General features: G+C 39.9%; 1 pseudogene; it reads right to left on the bottom strand.

Annotated features, from left to right (window-relative positions):
* Positions 1 to 928: 928 nt before the first annotated feature.
* On the bottom strand, positions 929 to 8,633 carry LOC129039138 (tubulin beta chain-like; annotated as a pseudogene).
* Between the last annotated feature and the right edge of the window lie 327 nt (positions 8,634 to 8,960).

Raw genomic sequence — 8,960 nt, 5'->3', positions numbered from 1 at the left:
CTAGGGAGGTGAAAGATCTCTACTTTGATTTTTTTTTTTTTTTTAATATTGAGCATCTACTATATCCAGGTCCTACACTAGTACGTTTGAAGTGATAAGAACTTCCACCATCAAGGATTTAGGATTTTCAGTGTTTTAGGATATTGACATGTTTTCCAAATTTACCCATTCTACAAACTAAATGCAATAAAATTGATTGAGATGCATCCCAAAGGCTCAGGAGAGAAAGCCCCCTGAGAATGCCGAGGATGCTTTGAAATTTGCAAAGCCTCACAGAGACGAATGATTAACTTTTTTTTTTTTTTTTTTGAGATGGAGATTTGCTCTTGTTGCCCAGGCTGGAGTGTAGTGGCATGATTTCGGCTCACTGCAACCTCCGCCTCCTGGGTTCAAGAGCTTCTCCTGCCTCAGCCTCCCAAGTAGCTGGGATTACAGGCATGCACCACCATGCCTGGCTATTTTTTTTGTATTTTTAGTATAGATGGGGTTTCACCATGTTGGCCAAGCTGGTCTTGAACCCCTGACCTCAGGTGATCCGCCTGCCTTGGACTCCCAAAGTGCTGAGATCACAGGTGTGAGCCACCGCACCTGGCCAACAAAGATGAATTTGAGATGGTTCTTGGGGGATGCACTTTCTTTTCACTATAAAAATGCTTTTAATGGTGGTGTCTGTACAGTGTGTGCTATGAAGTCGGGAAGAGCTCCAGGTGTACACACAGTGAGACCTGGTTATCAGAGAAAAGATTGTGGGTAAATAGAGTTCCCACTGCTTCCCCATTTTACCCAGTGTCCATGTCTGAAGGCTCTAGGCCACCTTCTTCTTGGCCTCCTTCTCAACCTTTCTTTCCTCCTTGGCTGAGGTGTCCTGGTATTACTGGTACTGGGACACCAGGTTGTTCGTGCTGCTCTTGGCCTCAGTGAACTCCATCTAGTCCACGCTCTTGCCCATGTGCCAGTGCGGAAAGGCTTTGCACCAAAACATGACCACTCAGAGATATGCTTGAACAGCTCCTGGATGGCCACTCTGTTGCTGATGAAGGTGGCAAACATTTATAGCCCCAAGAGTGGGATGTCACAGACAGCTGTTTTCACATGGTTGGGGATTCGCTCAACAAAGTAGCTGCTGTTCTTGTTTTGGATGTTAAGCGTTTGCTCATCCAACTTCTTCATGGACATGTAGTCTGTGAACACCGTGGCCACATTTAGGTAGTGGCCATGGCAGGGGTCTCAGGGAACCATCATGTTCTTGGCCTCAAACACCTGCTGGGTGAGCTCAGGCACTATCAGGGCCTGGTAGTGCTGGCTGCTCTGGATGGTCAGCAAGGTGAAGACAGGCATAAAGAAGTGCAGGTAGGGAATAGGACCATGTACATAGCCAGCTTCTGCAGGTCAGCATTGAGGTGGCTGGGGAAGCCTAGGCAGGTAGTGACCCCATTTATGGTGGCAGACACCAGGTGGTTCAAGTCACCATAGGTGGGTGTGGTCAGCTTTAGGGTTCTGAAGCAGACGTTATGGAGAGTTTCATTATCAATGCAATAGGTCATATCTGTGTTTTCTACCAGTTGGTAGACTGAGAAGGTGATGTTTTAGGACTCCACCCCCATGTCTGACACCTTGCACAAGGGCACACTGAACATGTTCAAGATTCTGTCTGGATACTTCTCTGGGATCTTGCTGATGATAGGGGTACCCCTCTTAGGCCCAGTCCCTGCTCCCAGGGAGTGGGTCAGCTGGAAATCCTGCAGGCAGTCACAGTTCTCAGCCTCCCTCCTCACAATGTCCAGTACCGAATCCACCAGCTCCGCACCTTCTGTGTAGTGCCCATTGGCCCAGTTGTTTCCGGCACCACTCTGACGGAAGATGAAGTTGTCCAGCTGTAAGATCTGCACGATGGAGCCTGAATACACGACAGTCCACAGTGCTGGGCTCTAGATCCATGAGCTCAGCATGGGGCACATACTTGCCACCGGTGGTCTCATTGTAGTACACACTGATGCACTCCAGCTGCAGGTTGCTATCCCCATGCTAAGAGCCAGTAGGCTTGATGGCATGCTCATCACTGATCACCCCATAGAACTAGTTGCCAAACTCACCAGCCTGCAGGTGCACGCTCTCCCTCAAGGTGGCAACAGTGGGGATAGAGGCGGCAGGATAGTCACAGGAGCAGAGGCTCAGGCGTGCAGAGTGCTGGAATCCACTTTATATCTGGAGAGAACGATATACGATTTATAAACTGACCCATTAAATTCAGATCTGATATCCTATATATGTTGACGTGTTAATATTATTTGCCGTCAAAATAACGGCAAAACTGCAATTACTTTTGCACCAACCTAAAATAACTTGGGAAAACCTTTAGATCACTCCTTTTTGTTTATGAATAAATAATATTATTTTGCTACTTTATATGGGGATAAAATATACCTTAGTAATAAGAGACTTTTTTCCCCATAATACATCATCTTCATCTCCCTAAAGCCAAACTGTTTTACCAACTTCATTATGATTTGAATTGAGCAGTTTATTTTTCGTGCAAGGTCAGGCAATTCCTGTCTTCACTTGCTGATGGACAGATGCATATAGGAAAAGGCATTATGATTATCAATGAAGTGAAAGTAGTAATTATAGAAAGACAATCCCGAAGTCGTCTTCTGTATGGGAGTCCAACATGTCACATGAGTCTTCATTTAGAGTGACAAAATTATAATAGGTTTTGGAAACTTTAATTTTCTTGTGCAAGCAATGTTGAATTAGCTGTTCTCTTTGTCTTTATTAGCTACATAGAGTTTCAAATAAAATCATGTACTTACTATAACTTTTAAATCACAGGAAAGTTTTACTTGACCTGAGAAATGACATGGATCTATACATACCTTCATTGCTTATGTATGAAACAAAATGAAGTTAATCCTCTGAAAAATGAACTTCCCAGTGGCTTTGGTTCAATTTTCCTTTAATGATGATTCATGTAGTTTCAGAACTCCAAAGGTCACTAAAGGTTGTGTCTGTGCAAATTTGAGAAGTCTGCCAGCTCAGAAGATAACTTGAGGCAGTTCTGTCATCCTCTTGTGTTATCAAAGGGTCTGCAAATCTGTAAACATGAAGCTTCATATTCCCCAAAATAATTTCTTCAAGGAGCAACAAGAAAACAGTAGTTGGAAAGATAAAATCCAAAATAATGTTGACAATTAAAAAATATATATAGATGATTTCAGTAAATTAAAACAAAAGGGGAGTAAGCTCTTCATTAAACTTTTGGTATTTTTTTCTGATATAGAATATTAACATTCAACTTGTTTTTACTTTGAAGCAATTGGACCTCTACGTCTGTGTGTGCCTATGCACATGCGTGTGTGCACACTTGCTCAAGCATGTGCATCTGCGTGGTGTGGTTTTGTAAAATCACCCAGATAATTCTAAGGCATTTCTCTCTTTCTCCTACCTCCCCATAATCATTGATATAATGTCTAATTTTCCTTTAAAGACAAGTTTGGAATATTGCAGAGGGTAAAAACATAAGCCCACAATATAGGCATGCTAGAATGAAAAAGCTCCTTTCGTTTACTATATTTGTAAGTAAAAATTTAACCGTGTTATAAGGGTTAAACTATAGGCAGTTTCTAACTAAAAATAACCAAACTCAAATAAAACATAGTAACATTTACGTGTAATAATTAATATCTACTTCAATTATAAAATTTCTACCTGTAGAACTCTACTATAAAGTAATACACATACTACTTTCTACAGCAATAAATAAAATGCATTGTGTATTTCAGTGTCTCATAAGTGCATAATATTAAAAGTTTCACTTATAGCCCTCTGTTCTCATTTTTTTTCCTGATCTTGTCTTTTGTTGAATTAAAAAATGTATCATTTCTGTAATTTGGGGGCTGTTTTTACCCTTCACAAAATGATTATGTTGGATTTGTTTTGGAGGGTTGTTTGTCCTTTCCTTTTAAATTGGCACTAGATGATTTTCAGTGAGGCAAGTACCAGGGTATTCTACTCTTACCCTACTCTTCCGTTGGTGGGAGTTGATTCTCTTGCTTTAACTGTTATTGTTAATGTATTTCACAAGGCATCTCCTTTTGCCTTAGTTCTTCTGCTACTTGCACTCTGATTTTTTTTTATTTTATTATTATTATACTTTAAGTTTTAGGGTACATGTGCACAATGTGCAGGTTAGTTACATATGTATACATGTGCCATGCTGGTGTGCTGTACCCATTAACTCGTCATTTAGCATTAGGTATATCTCCTAAAGCTATCCCTCCCCGCTACCCCCACCCCACAACAGTCCCCAGAGTGTGATGTTCCCCTTCCTGTGTCCATGTGTTCTCATTGTTCAATTCCCACCTATGAGTGAGAATATGCGGTGTTTGGTTTTTTGTTCTTGCGATGGTTTACTGAGAATGATGATTTCCAATTTCATCCATGTCCCTACAAAGGACATGAACTCATCATTTTTTATGGCTGCATATTATTCCATGGTGTATATGTGCCACATTTTCTTAATCCAGTCTATCATTGTTGGACATTTGGGTTGGTTCCAAGTCTTTGCTATTGTGAATAGTGCCGGAATAAACATACGTGTGCATGTGTCTTTATAGCAGCATGATTTATAGTCCTTTGGGTATATACCCAGTAATGGGATGGCTGGGTCAAATGATATTTCTAGTTCTAGATCCCTGAGGAATCGCCACACTGACTTCCACAGTGGTTGAACTAGTTTACAGTCCCACCAACAGTGTAAAAGTGTTCCTATTTCTTCACATCCTCTCCAGCACCTGTTGTTTGCTGACTTTTTAATGATCACCATTCTAACTGGTGTGAGATGGTATCTCATTGTGGTTTTGATTTGCATTTCTCTGATAGCCAGTGATGGTGAGCATCTTTTCATGTGTTTTTTGGCTGCATAAATGTCTTCTTTTGAGAAGTGTCACCACCAGGCCTGCCCTAAAAGAGCTCCTGAAGGAAGCACTAAACAGGGAAAGGAACAACCGGTACCAGCCACTGCAAAACCATGCCAAATTTTAAAGACCGTCAAGGCTAGGAAGAAACTGCATCAACTAATGAGCAAAATAACCAGCTAACATCATAATAACAGGATCAAATTCACACATAACAATATTAACTTTAAATGTAAGTGGACTAAATGCTCCAATTAAAAGACACAGACTGGCAAATTGGATAAACAGTCAAGACCCATCAGTGTGCTGTATTCAGGAAACCCATCTCACGTGCACAGACACACATAGACTCAAAATAAAGGGGTGGAGGAAGATCTACCAAGCAAATGGAAAACAAAAAAAGGCAGGGGTTGCAATCCTAGTCTCTGATAAAACAGAATTTAAACCAACAAAGATCAAAAGAGACAAAGAAGGCCATTACATAATGGTAAAGGGATCAATTCAACAAGAAGAGCTAACTATCCTAAATATATATGCACCCAATACAGGAGCACCCAGATTCATAAAGCAAGTCCTGAGTGACCTACAAGGAGACTTAGACTCCCACACAATAATAATGGGAGACTTTGACACCCCACTGTCAACATTAGACAGATCAACGAGACAGAAAGTTAAAAAGGATACCCAGGAATTGAACTCAGCTCTGCACCAAGCGGACCTAATAGACATCTACAGAACTCTCCACCCCAAATCAACAGAATATACATTTTTTTTAGCACCACACCACACCTATTCCAAAATTGACCACATAGTTGGAAGTAAAGCTCTCCTCAGCAAATGTAAAAGATCAGACATTATAACAAACTGTCTCTCAGACCACAGTGCAATCAAACTAGAACTCAGGATTAAGAAACTCACTCCAAACCGCTCAACTACATGGAAACTGAACAACCTGCTCCTGAATGACTACTGGGTACATAATGAAATGAAGGCAGAAATAAAGATGTTCTTTGAAACCAATGAGAACAAAGACACAACATACCAGAATCTCTGGGACACATTCAAAGATTTTTAAATAACTCTGTGATCTCCAGCACACCTGAGGGATAAGACATATTCCCCCAATGATAGTGGTTCATGATGGCCCTGGTTCTGAATCATGAGATCATGCCACTGTAGTAAGCACATCAGATCATACAGGTACGTGTGTGTGTGTGTGGGTGTGTGTTTATGCATGTGTGTAGTGTGTGGTGTGGTTTTATAAAACCACCCAGATAATTCTGAGGCGTTTGTCTCTTTCCCCCACCTCCCCATAATCATTGACATTAAGTCTCATTTTTCTTTAAAGGTGAGAATTTCCTTGGCTAATCCTTAAGTCTTCTTTTAACATTTGAGGACATGATTTTCCTCTTTCACAATTCTTTATGGTGCTGCTTTTTTAGGGACTCTTTTTTTCCCCCAGTTTTGGAAACCCTTTCTCTAATCTACAGTACTTCTATACAAGTAAGGGGAATTAGAAGCATGTATCTCAATTAATGTCCTTAGCATTAATATTGACAAACAGAGAAAATACAGGAAACCATAAAAGAACTTTGTAATTCCCCCATTGGCCTGAGTTTGCTACTCTAGAGGGTCATAGAAAAGGTTTTCCTCCATGGAACCAGAGTTCTCACTGGCATGTTGTGGTAACAATACAGAGCTACTAAACAGAAACTTGGTTACAGGAACAGCTTTATCGCCTTTGTCTTACATTTAAAAAGAGACATTTAAACCATTTATTTTCTCCTTTTTGTTTTTTGGGCTTTTTTAACTGTTCAAAATATACTTCAAGAATTCTCATTGGTCTAATTTTCTACTTTACATGTTCATTTACAATCTCCTGGAAGTCTTTCTGTTGTTGTTGTTGCTTGTTTGTTTGTTTGTTTGAGACAGAGTCTCCCTCTGTCGCCCCGGCTAGAGTGCAGTAGTGCAATCTTGGATCACTGCAATCTCTGCCTCCTGGATTCAAGTGATTCTTGAACTCTAACTGGGACTACAGGCATGCGCCATTACACACGGTTAATTTTTGTATTTTTAGTAGAGACGGGGTTTCACCATATTAGCCAGGCTGGTCTTGAACTCTTTGCCTCAAGTGATCTGCCTGCCTTGGCCTCCCAAAGCTCTGGGATTACAGGCATGAACCACTGCACCCGACCTGGAAGTCTTTTCTAATTCTTCCACTAGTGTAAGGCATTGCTTAACACATTTTTATCTTCTTTACTAAACTGTAAGCATATATAGAAGTGAACTAGATGTTACACATCCTTAACCTCTCTAACACTTAGCACAGTCTGGCATATGAATAAATGACTGAAGAAACTATATTCCCATTTTTCTTAGATTATTTGTTCTCTTGACTTGTATTCTAACTTTTATATTAGTTTTTTTTACATATTTTAATAACTTCTACTCTTGTTCTTGGCAGTATGTTATATGTCATATGAGATACAGATATATAGATATATATATACACACACATATCAATAAATGGATCTATACATATCTATGTATGTCACATGCCATATGCTTGGGTTTAGACTGTATTGCAAAGTATCTTCGTCATTGTCACTCATCATTTCTCATATATTTGATGTTCTTAAGATTAGAACCATGGTGGGAAAATAACTTAAGTGATATGTAGTCAGCCTGGATTTACTTATATTTATTTCCTTAGCAGCACATTAAATATGAGGATGCTGCTTCCATGTTTCACATCAATATCTTTAGTTATCTTTGCAATGTTTCTGGTAGCCACTAACTTTCTATGGTCTTAAAGAGAAAATGATGGCCTTAGCAAAAGCTTTTTTTTTTTTTAAAGATCTAAACATAATGACCATTCTTTCCATTTTTTTCTTTTAGTGTGTTCTACAATTTCTCTTAAGTTTATCAAACATGCATTGTGTGCCTAGTTGAACTCCATCTGGTGTCTCATGTCATCTGCTATTATTTCTATATGGTTTAAGCCTCTATATTTCTTAACAATTAATTTTAAGAAATGTTATTGCTACTTCATCCTCCTTGTATTAGTCATTTCACCTTTCTCTAGCGTCATAAAAAACTCCATCAGGGTTGGCTCAAGAAAAATAAATCACAATCAAAGTCGAAGTTCCCAAGTACAACCGAAAAGAATGGAAAACAAAAACATACGAGACGGTGCAGGCCGTCAAATTCAGGTGTGGAGTCAGAGAACCCATGTCTGAATCTTGGCCCTCCTACTCAGGATGTGTCAACGTGGGGAAGTTACTTAACTGATGAACCTCCCTTTCCTCATCTTCCTTTAATAAAGAAGATGACTTTTTCCATTATGCAATAACCTTGTAAAGCTGCTTCCACTGGCTTGGCACTTACAAAATTCTTCAGTACAACTCAACACACAATTGTGTCATCACAGGGCCTGACCCTGGCAAGGTAAGGGGGAAAAGGAATGCTCATGGCTTCAGAGAGTTCACAGTCTCATCTGGCTCCCACCCCACCTTTGACCCTTGCCTTCAAATCATGGTGCCTTCCCAATAGATCACAAAGAATGCTGATGAGTGATGTTCTCCGGGTCTCATGTTTGAGAAAGTCTTGATGTGAGGTTGCAGATGAAGGTCTATGATTTGGAGAACATTCTATTAATAGAACTGTAAGCACAGATGGCCCAGAGTTCTTTTCAGGGACAGCTTTCTGAACCACATCCATGGCAGCTGGTTCACATGAGATGGTCTTTACCAGTGGAATAAGGAATCAGGTGGCCTGGCTCAATTTCAATTGGGTGGCACCCCGTGAAATTAGACACTATTTAGCATATATTTGCTGGTTTGTGATACAGATTGTCTTGTGATTGTACAGCTCTTTCCTTACAAAAAAGCTTCACTTGCTTGCAGCTTAGCTAGATTACTGTCCTGCTAGCTCCTACTTTCCTTCTACGTGATTAATGACATTTATGTTTCAGATAAAGGTAAATTAAAACTAAAGATTAAAAGCAGAATTTGATTTAAAAATAGCATAATGTGACATGAGATCATG

Source organism: Pongo pygmaeus, chromosome 5, assembly GCF_028885625.2.
Source record: "Pongo pygmaeus isolate AG05252 chromosome 5, NHGRI_mPonPyg2-v2.0_pri, whole genome shotgun sequence".
NCBI lineage: Eukaryota > Metazoa > Chordata > Mammalia > Primates > Hominidae > Pongo > Pongo pygmaeus.
The sequence above is the reverse complement of the archived record's forward strand: the minus strand, read 5'-3'. Positions and strand labels throughout refer to the sequence as shown.